Consider the following 11,455-nt stretch of genomic DNA (forward strand, 5'->3'; position numbering starts at 1 on the left):
ACTCATTTGCAGTGTCTCTCCATAAAGATAATAATTCACCTTTTGATTCCTCTTACCGAAGTCCATGACCTCACATTTCCCCACATTAAGCTCCATTTGCCAGGATTTCACCCGATCACTCAATCTATCTCTATCCCATTGAACATCACAATGTCTTTATCACAACAGGCCCTTCTACCTATTTTCATATCATCAACAGACTTGGAAATCTTACATTTTGCTCCCTCCTCCAGGTCATTATGGTAAATAGTAAACAATTCAGGGCCAAGAGCTAATCCCTGGGGTAATCTGCTAGATTCAACCCTCCAGCCTGAAAAAGTCTTGTTTATGCCAGTTCTTTTTTTCCTTGGACAGCCAGTTTTCAATCTACACTAACACACTACCTTTGATACGCTAAGCTCTTAATTTATGCACTGGACACTTATGTGGCACCTTGTCAAATGCCTTTTGGAAATCTATACATACCACATCTACAGGTTCCCCTCTAACTGTTCTCCCTGTCACATCCTCAAAGAATTCGAGCAAATTTGTCCAACATGAGTTATCTTTCATAAAACCACATTGACTATGTTTGATTATATTCAGCTTTCCTAAATATTTTGATGCTATATACAAGTTTATCTCAAAATAAATTATCTCCCTTCTTATGAGCTTTTAGGCCTGACGTTGCTGGATCCTAAAACTTCCCAGTTCTCTGGTCTACCACCAGCCCTTGCTCTTTTGTATGCCCTTCTTTTCACCTCAACATTACCCTTGACCTTCTTTCTTAACCACAGAGTGTGGCAATTTCTCGTCTCTGTAATAGCTACTAGATTATACTCATATGTTGCTATCTGGCTGCCAATTCATCTATCTCATCCTCTATCTAATTGGGATAAATTCCTGCTGAGTGTTATGGGATAACTGTTTGAATATCTGTTCATCTACTGACCTGTATCTTAGCTTATTTTTCCAGTCCACCTTAGGCATTATAATTGCCCTTACTTAAGTTGAAGACAAAGGTTTTGGTCCTGTGGTGATCAGTCTCAAACTGCATCTGGAATTCTATCATTCTGTGGTCATTCCCTCCACGGGGATTTTTAACCACGAGTTCTCTCATTAATCCTTTCCCATTACTCGTGACCAAATCTAAAATAGCCTGTTCTTGGGTAGGTTCTGTAACATGCTGTTCTAAGAAGTAATCCCTGGTGCACTCCACAAATTCTTCTACCATACCCTTGCCAGTTGGGTTTGTCCAATCAAAATGTGGAATAAGATCTCCCACGCCAGTTGCAGGGTCCCTTCAGACACGTCCTTGCATTTCCCCATTTATGCTCCACCCTTGCAAGAGGTCACACTTTGGGTGTCAATAGACTATTCCCATCTGTATCTTCTTTCCCCTGCTATTCATGATATCAACCCAAACCCATTCTGCAAATCTATCCACTACCTCGATATCATCACTCGACAAACCTCTGATCCCTTCCTTGATTAACAATGTTGCCATGTGTCCTTTCCTTTTTGGCCTGTTGTTTTGGAATATCATATAACCTGGAATACTGAGCACCCAGTCCTGGTCGTCACTGCACATCCACATCTCCGTAATAGCCATGAGATCATAGTCATGCATTACTACCTGTGCTGTTAACTCACCTTGCATTTTAATGAAGATCATTAAGCTTTGATTTTTTTTTTCAATAGTTTTTACTTACTCTGGACGTTGCTAATTCTTCTCCCTGATGCGGTCACATCATGAAGATCATGTCCATTATTAGAGAATACCACTTCCTAACTGCTATCTGACAACCCCACCTGAAAACTGTGCCGGGTGGGGCAGTAATTAGTGCTGGACCAGCTTCACCCTCATATCAAACTCCTGACATTCAAGAAGAGTTTAGCTAGTCTGACATCTCCCATAAGCTCCTCCAGCCCCATAGCTCTCCAAGGTCCATGTGCTATCAGGAGAGGCTGGACAAACTTGGGCTCTTTTCTCTGGAGCGGCAAAAGCTGAGGGGTGATCTGTTGGAAATGTATAAAATTATGAGGGACATAGATAGGGTGGACAAGCAATATCTTTTTCCTATTATTGAGTGATCCAATACCAGAGGGCATGCGTTTAAGGTGAGAGGGGGTAGGTTCAGAACAGACGTGAGAGGTATGTTTTTTACTGAGAGAGTGGTGGATGCCTGGAATGCGTTGCCTGATAGGGTGGTGGAGGCAAGCTCATTGGGGGCTTTTAAGAGGGGCTTGGATGGGCACATGAAAGAAAGGAAAATAGAGGGATATGGGCATTCTGTAGGTAAGAGGGAATAGATATTTCGGCACAACATTGTGGGCTGAAAGGCCTATTCTGTGCTGTACGGTTCTATGTTCTATGTTCTATGTTCTATCCCTGTGCTTCTTTTGAGCATCACCCAATTTAATCACTCCATCATTGACACCAATTGTCCAGGCTTTCAGCTCTGGAATTTCTTTCCTAAATTCCCTTCCCTTCCTTTCTTACCTCTTTCAAGATACTCCTTAACACGTACCTCTTTCAGTCACCTGAGCTTTTATCTCCTTATGTGGCAAGTGATTTGTCTTGGGATGTTCTGCTATGCGAGAGGTTAATGCTGCCACTGAGAGAAATGATCATTTGAATGAAGTTGAAGACAGCCAAGTTGTTGGAAGTTAGACCACATCCCTGCATAAGCCAACACTCTCAGGGATTGAGCAGCTGAATGGCATTGTGGTAGGTGAGTGGATAAGGAGGCAGGGAAAAGATTGGGGAAGAAAGTGTGTGCCATGACACAACTTTCTTGATATGGCTTTGGAATACTAAAGCAATGGAACTCAAAAAGAATTGCTCCAACACCTCCTCAAATTAAGGAGAATCATCTCCTCTAGGGAGTGACATACTTGGGTACACTTTGGAAGGACAAACTCCAAGGCGGAGCACAGGGTTAATGGCAGGATACTGGGTAGTGTGGAGGAGCAGAGAGATCTGGGGGTTCATATCCACAGATCACTGAAAGTTGCCTCACAGGTGGATAGGGTAGTTAAGAAAGCTTATGGGATGTTGGCTTTCATAAATCATGGGATCGAGCTTAAGAGCCGCAAGGTAATGATGCAGCTCTACAAAACGCTGGTTAGACCACACTTGGAGTACTGTGTCCAGTTCTGGTCGCCTCATTATGGGAAGGATGTGGAGGCGTTGGAGAGGGTGCAGAGGAGATTTACCAGGATGCTGCCTGGATTGGAGAGTATGGATTATGAGGAGAGGCTAAGGGAGCTAGGGCTTTACTCTTTGGAGAGAAGGAGGATGAGAGGAGACATGATAGAGGTGTACAAAATATTAAGAGGAATAGATAGAGTAGACAGCCAGTGCCTCTATCCCAGGACACCAATGCTCAATACAAGAGGGCATGGCTTTAAAATAATGGGTGGGAAGTTCAAGGGAGATATCAGAGGAAGGTTTTCCACCCAGAGAGTGGCTGGTGCATGGAATGTGCTACCTGGGGTAGTGGTGGAGGCAGATACATTGGTCAAGTTCAAGACAGTTAGATAAGCATATGGAGGAATTTAAAATAGGGGGATATGTGGGAGGAAGGGGTTAGATAGACTTAGGCGAGGTGTAAAGGTCGGCACAACATGGTGGGCCGAATGGCCTGTATTGTGCTGTATTTTTCTATGGCTCTATGGTTCTATGATCCTCCACACAATGTCAGAACAGTGAGTACCTTTGAGCAGTCGATCTTTAGCCCTTTAGCTGGGGTACTCACTGCTCATGGGTGTACCTGACAGCAAGGAATAGAGGTTGGTGATCAGAAAGGGAAACCTTGAATCAGTCTTTCCTCCCTTCTGTTTAACTGAGGTCCACACTCAGAACTGAGGTCCACAGTCATGAAGTCATAGAGTCTTACCGCACGGAAATAGGCCCTTCGGCTCAACTCATCCATGACAATTTGTTGCCCAGCGATCTTGTCCCATCTGCCCATGTTTGGCCCATAGCCCTCTAAACCTCTCCTATCCATTTACTTACCTAGATGGCTTTTAAATGTTACTAATGTGCCTGCCTCAACCACTCCTGCCTCAACCACTATTTCTGGCAGCTCATTCCAAATACACACCACCCTTTGCATGAAAAAGCTGTCCCTGATGTCCCTTTTAAATTTCTCGCCTCTGATCTTAAACCTATGCCCTGTTGATTTTAGCACACCCTCCCTGTGAAAAAGATGATGTGCTTTCACCCTGTCTATGCCCCTCATGATCTTATATACCTCTATCAGGTCACCCCTCAATCTCCTACGTTCCAGGAGGTTATGGAGACATATGGCACAGAACCAGGCTCTTTGACTCACCATCCACATGAACCATCAACCAGCCCCTTATTTATTCTACATTGATCCAATTATTTTGTAAACTTTACTTCAGCATGGACCAAGGATTGAACCCAGGGCAGAACTGACACGTCAGTGGTCCTTGAAACCCACGGATGCTGTCTGATCACCGAGTTTCCAACGTTCTCTGCTTTCATTTATTATTGGACCTGGAACATTCTTCTCCCACAAGAAGGAACAAGCCAGAGGGTGAACTCTAGCAAAGTAGCTGAACAGGGCTCTCGCTGGCAGAAAATTGGACCAGAATCCTCCAATTCAGCCCCTAAAATACAAGCAAAAATTCTACAGAGTGGGAGTAATTTGTAAATCATCTTAACAGCATTTTCCTCAGCCTCCCACGGAGTTGATGATATAATGGTCACTGCCATTGGAATATCTTCTCTGAATAAAAATTCCTGCTGTAAAGTTATTAGAAAATAGTATTTTGTTTTGTACTTGCCTGTCCCCACGCTTTATCTTTCCACTCTCTGTCGGCTTTGTATAAATCTTTTATTTCCCTCATAGTGCCTCCTGCTTTTGTCCATTATTGCTTCTACTGTTTAACTCTCTCTGGTGTCTCTGTGAAGCACTTTATCATTTCTCTCTGCACATTGGTCTCTGCAAGTTTTTTTTCTCTCCTACCCCTACTCACCTGCCTTGCTCACTTCAGGCACCTCATTATCCCCTTCATCTTTCAGTTTTGACACAGGATGCAATCTTGATTTGAGGAAAGGAATACTGTGAAAACATTTGGTGAGACAAACGTAAGTTAAATGATCGCTCTGTTTTATTTCACATAAAAGAATGCAGATCAAATCAGATTCACCTACTTCAGGAATCAGGAATCAGAATCAGGTTTATTATCACTGACATATGTCATGAAGTTTGTTGTTTTGCAGCAGCAGTACAGTGCAAGACATAAAAATCTTAAATTACATAAATAAATAAATAGTACAAAAGAGGAATAACGAGGTAGTGTTCATGGGTTCATGGACCATTCAGAAATCTGATGGTGGAGGGGAAGAAGCTGTTCCTGAAACATTGAGTTTGGGTCTTCAGGCTCCTGTACCTCCTCCCTGATGGTAGTAACAAGAAGAGGGCATGTTTGGGTTGTGAGCATCCTTAATGATGGATGCCGCCTTCTTGAGGCACAACTTCTTGAAGATGTCCTCGATGGTGGGGAGGGTTGTGCCCGTGATGGAGCTGGCTGAGTCTACAATCCTATGCAGCCTTTTGCGATCCTGTGCATTGGAGCCTCCACCCCAGGCTGTGATGCAACCAGTCAGAATGCTCTCCACTGTACATCTGTAGAAATTTGCAAGAGCCTTTAGTGACATATCGAATCTCCTCAAACTCCTAATGAAGTAGAGCTGCTGGCGTGCTTTCTTCATGATTGCATCAAATGCTGGGCCCAAGATAGATCCTCTGAGATGCCATACAACCTTCACATAATACAAAACTAATCAAGATGCCAGGCTTCCCCACATCAGCAGCTCACCTTACTTTCACTAGCCTCATCTGATGAAGCTGACTGTAGCTTTCCATTGCAGCTTTGTGCTTGCTACAATGACTTCTCCTCAGTGGGGTCCAAACCGAAACAGTGGCCCAGCCCAGACTGCATTTGACCCATTCCCCAGACTCACTGCCTGGGCTCACCACTTGTGTCCACCAGTGCTCCCATTTTCCAGATACAGAGACACAGAAGTACTGACTGGTTGGTGATTTCACTCACAAGGTGAACTCTAGACTTTAGAAGAGCAAGAGGTGATCTAATGTACATAAATGAGTTTCTGAAGGGGCATGACACTGTCAGTGGTGTGAGTGGAACAGTCTTGGGATAACTGGTCATCCATTTAAAGCAGAGTTGTGGAGGAGTTATGTCTCTCAAAGGGCTCTCAATCTCTCGGATTTTCTAGCCAAGGCTGAATCATTGAGTTACATCAAAACTCATGTAGTTTGGACCATAGGTAAGTTAAGATTTATGGGGGTCAGGCAATAAGGTGGAACAGAGGCTAAGCCTACATCAGCCACAATCTTTCTCAATGGCAGAGGGGCTGGATGGCCTACTATTAGTCCTATTTCTTGCAATCCGATTTGCTTAAAGCATTCAAAAAGTGAAGACAAACATTCTTGGACTACGCCCTTCCAGTCACCTCTAGAATGCCAATCCTGTGCCTACTGTTCTTGTTGAATCGTTTTCCCAAAGGAGGTTCATAACAGAGAAAGGAACGTTATATAAATGCAATAACTTCTGCCCAGTGACATCTCCCACCATAATTTCCAGGTATGTCAGTAAAGGTGAAAGACTGTAAGTCAGGTCAAGTTGAGTTTATTGTCATGTACGGTGAGGTCAGGTACAATGAAATCCTTGCTTGCAGCAGCATCACAGGCACGTAGGTACAGACAACACACAGAATATAAGTTATACATAAATTACACATGAATTACACAAGACAGTGAAGAGATAAAAAAAGACCGTGCAAAACAAGACCAGTGCACAAAAAAGAGACACGATCAGAGACAAGTCCATGGTAGTGCAGGAGGTGGTCCATGGTGTTCCGTTGCTGAGGGAGGGTTAAGGTTATGCAGATCAGTTCAAGAACCTGATGATTATAGGACAGTAACTGTTCCTGAACCTGGTGGTGTGGGACTTCAAACTTCTGTACCTCTTGCCCGATGGTAGCAGCAAGAAGAGGGCATGACCCAGATGGTGGGGATCCTTGAAGATAGATGCCACCTTCTTGAGGCAGCACCTCCTGTAGATGCTGTCAATGGTGGGGAGGGCTGTGCCTGTGATGGACTTGGTTGTGTCCACTACACTCTGCAGCCTCTTGCGTTCCTGTGCATTGGAATTGCCGTACCAGGCCGTGATGCAACCAGTCAGGATACTTTCAACAGTGCATCAGTAGAAGTTGCAGATTGTCGTCAATGTGTATTATCATTCTCAGCCACTCAGTTTTTTGTTAGTTATTCCTCCTGATTTAGAGAATCCAATAAATGCCATTCACTGCCTGATCTTCTCACTGAGTCTGTAACTGAGGCTCAACATTGTGCAACACCTCACCAATGTGACAGAAATGTGACAGATTGATGACTAAGTGAATGAAAATAAACACATCAATGTGCTGAGTGGGGAACAGATGAAGACCAGCAGTGTGGACAAAGCTCCTGATCCATGAAACTAGTCCCAGTATGAATTAGTGTAAACAGTGAAGTTAACTAGACAGTGAGGGTTCTACCATTAAATAAGGTGCAGCAATAGTGAGATTTGAATATATCAATTGACAAAGCTATGAAATACATTGCACTATATGTCTTAAAGCAAATGTCATATTGGAGTATATTGGAAAGGCATACATTAATGTCTGATTATGTCTCAAATTCCCCAAAGCAAGGCAGAGGGAAACAAATACATAGTGACGTTTGGTGGCATTATTTGGACAAGCAACTTTGCACAGATGGCAGACAGGTAATAAATAAAATATGCATCGATCTACTTCTGTATATTTAAGACTGTAGATGCTGGAAATCTGAAATGAAAAACAGAAAATGTTGGAAACGCTCAGCAGATCAGGCAGCATCTGTGGAAAGAGGAACAGTTAATGTTTCAGGTCAAAGACAGTTCATTAGGATCGGGAAAGAGAGAAACAATTTAGTTTTAAGTTGCACAGAGTGTGGTGGAGGGATGGATAGGACAAAGGGATTATCTCTGGAAGCGTGAGGACAGGGTTGCCGTGAGGATAAGTTGTTATCTGGTCAATGGGTTAAAGGGGAGAGTTATAGAGGGAGAAAATGAATAAAAGCAATGATATGGGGGCAGATAGAGTGTGAGAATATGAACAAAATGTTGCCAATGCAGGATTGTGGGACATGCCCAACAGATCAGGCTGTGCTAATAGAGTCCTAGAGAGATACAGCATGGAAACAGGCCCTTTGGCCCATTGAGTCCATGCTGTCCATCCCTTTACACTAATCCTAAACTAATCCCATTTTTTTATTCTGCACACAACCTCGTCACTTCTCCCCCAGATTCTACCCCTTATCCATACACCAAGGGCAATGTACAACAGCCAAGTAGCCCAGACATCTTTGGGATGTGGGAAGGAACAGGAGCACCCAGAGGGATCCCAGGCCATCACAGGGACAACATGCAAGCTCCGCACAGACGGCACCCGGGCTCAGGATTGAACCTGATCTCTGATGCTCTGAGGTCTCTGATGCTATGAGGCAGCAGCACCAGTAGTTGCTCCACTGTGATGCCCTTGGAGAGAGAAAGATGGAGTCAATATCATAGATGTGTGACCGACAGCAGGAACGGCCAGTCCTAACATAAAGAGAGAAAGTGATTTGTCTTAAGTTAAAGGATTTAATTCAATTTAATTGGAGTCCTTATGACGTGCAACAGTCATCCTGTGGGGAGGAGGGACCTGGGGAATACTGTCCTTGGTCCCTCCAGGAAGTGAGAGCAGAGGTGCAGGGAATAGATGATACGTAGTCAAGGTCAGCCATTCTAGACCAGAACTCATGGTTAAGGAAGAAAAAAGACATCTCAGAGGCACCAGGCTGGAAAATCTCAGCATCAAAACAGATACGATGGAGATGGGAGAGCTGGGAGAATGGAAAAGGAGACAGGAAGGGAGGAAGTACAGTTGAGGTAGCTGTAGGAGTTGCTAGGCTTGTATTGTTTTTTTATCACTAATCTTTCCCCTGAGATGGAGACAGAAAGACCCAGGATAAGAAGGGAGGAGTCAGTGATGGGCCACGTAAAGGCAGAAAGTGACAGAAAAAGTAACAACACTTTTGGGTTCCGTACGAATCCCAGAAACAGCACGAACCCAGTCATTGACTACCGCTATCCAGTATCGGAAAAAGAGTTGAGGGAGGAGCCCAGGTAGGACTGTGACAAACACTGTTCCAAGTATCCCACAAAATGGCCAACAGAGCCTGGTCCTTTGCAAGTTCCTTTCACTACGTCTTTGATCTGGAGTCAGGGGAACTAAAGGAGAAATTGTTGATGTGAGAGCAAACGCAGTCAAGCAAATGAGCGCATTGGTGGAGGGAAACCGGTTGAGCCTCTGTTCAAGGAAGAAGCTAAAGGCCCTCAGACCCTCCCACTATAGGATGGAGGTACATGGGAATTGTAAGTCCTTGGTCAAGGTGAGCTGGTAGCCATCAGGGAATTGGAAACTGTCAAAGTGCAGAAGGCATTGGAGCTGTTACAGAGGGAAGTGGGAAGGGAACTAGACTGGTAGAGAAAGATGGAGTCAAGCAAAGAAGAAATAAATTTGATGGGGCTGGAGCGGGCTGGAACAATGAGCCTCGCTGCCCAGAGTGAGACCCTCTCTCATGGCTCCCCCTTCCTGCTGCTCTCCTGCTTTTTCCAATCTCCCCTCCTCTATCTGCCGATCAACCCCCTCACCTGGATCCACTTATCACCTGCCAGCTCTTGCTCCACCCCTTCCCTTCATCTTTTTACACTGGCTATCTCCCCTCTGTCTCTCAGTCCAGATGAAAGGTCTCGACCTGAAACGTCGACTGTCCATTTCCCTCCACAGATGCTGCCTGACCCGCTGAGTTCCTCCAGCATCTTGTGTGTTGCTCCTGAAACAATGGGCCTACCCAAACAGTTTTGCTTAGTCTTAACCAGGAGGTAGAAGAGGGTTGTGCGAAGCTGAGAGAAAGTGGAGAAAAGATCTCCCAAGGAAACAAGTTCTGGAAGGCAATGGCCTGATGTTATATCTGTTCCAGAGGGAGATACGAGGATGTGCCTGAGAGTTGATTTTCTGCCCCTGTGAGATAGAAGTCATTTTGCCAGACCACAACAGACCCGCCCCGATTGGCAGGTTTGATGACAATATTAGCATTGGTCCTCAGTGAAAGGGGTTTTGCAGGTTCTGAAGGGGAAGGTTAGAATGAGTGAGGGGGATGGGAAAATCAAGAAGGTCAGTGTGAATCAGTGAGGATCCGTGAATTAATGAAGTTGATGTTGAGAATTTATATCCGGTGAAGTGTCTGGAGGAAGAGCACTGAGAGCTTGATTATCTCACACTTCAGATCACAACTCTGCTCAAGAAGTGACCACTTAACTAGCACTCGATTATTAAAACATTAAATTAATTGCTGTTTATGAAATGAACACAGGCTTGAATTGAGCAAACAGATAGAAAAATAAACCGGATGTTCCAGGAATTTAAACAAAGGGGCGGATTATTCCCAAGGGAGAAAGGAGGGTAATTTTATCATATAATTTTACTTGGAGTGCAGCTGGTATTGATGATATCGGAAACATTACCTTGACTTTACTCTTTGTTGGTGCTGACTGAGTTGCTGGTATTCCAGTCATTTTTGCTTTTGTTTTAGATTCCATTATCTATGGATTTTTAAAAAATATATGCACATGGCCACTGGTTTGGTGTGAGCAGCCATTCGTTTTCATTTGCATGCCGTTTCCCAGCTCCAGTACAGGCCCGGGGTTGCGGGTGGAGGGTTAATAATGAGGACAGATTGCCCAGACTAGACATATTCCCTTAAGAATGGAAGATTAATGGCTAATCTAATTGCGGTGTTTGAGATGATTAAAGGATTAGATCCAATAGATAAGAGATAAAGTATTTTGCTCAGGTGGAGGGGTCCAGAACAGAGGCCAAATGTCAAAATTAGAGCCCAGCATTCAGGAGCAATCTCAGGGAATATTTAGCAGTAGAAATGCTGAACTCCCCAAGAACATCTGCTCAAGGACAGCTTCCATCCCGCTGTTATATGACCTCTCATACACGAAAGATGAACCCTTGATTTCCCAATCTACCTCATCGTGGCCATTGTACTTTATTTGTCTATAGGTAATGCAAGTGCTGATACAACACAGCCTCTGGATCAAAGAGATGCAGAGAGTTATGGACACAGCCCAGTTTATCACGGAAACCAGCCTCCCCTCCGTTGACTCTGTCTACACTTGCCACTGCCTCGGGAAAGCAGCCAACATAGTCAAAGGACCCTCCCACCCCAGTCATTCTCTCTTCTCCCCCTTCCCACTGAGCAGAAGATACAAAAGCTTGAGAACATGTACCACCAAGCTCAAGGACAACTTCTATTTGGCTATCGTAAGACTCTTGAACAGA

The sequence above is a fragment of the Pristis pectinata genome, chromosome 30 (genome assembly GCF_009764475.1).
Source record: "Pristis pectinata isolate sPriPec2 chromosome 30, sPriPec2.1.pri, whole genome shotgun sequence".
NCBI lineage: Eukaryota > Metazoa > Chordata > Chondrichthyes > Rhinopristiformes > Pristidae > Pristis > Pristis pectinata.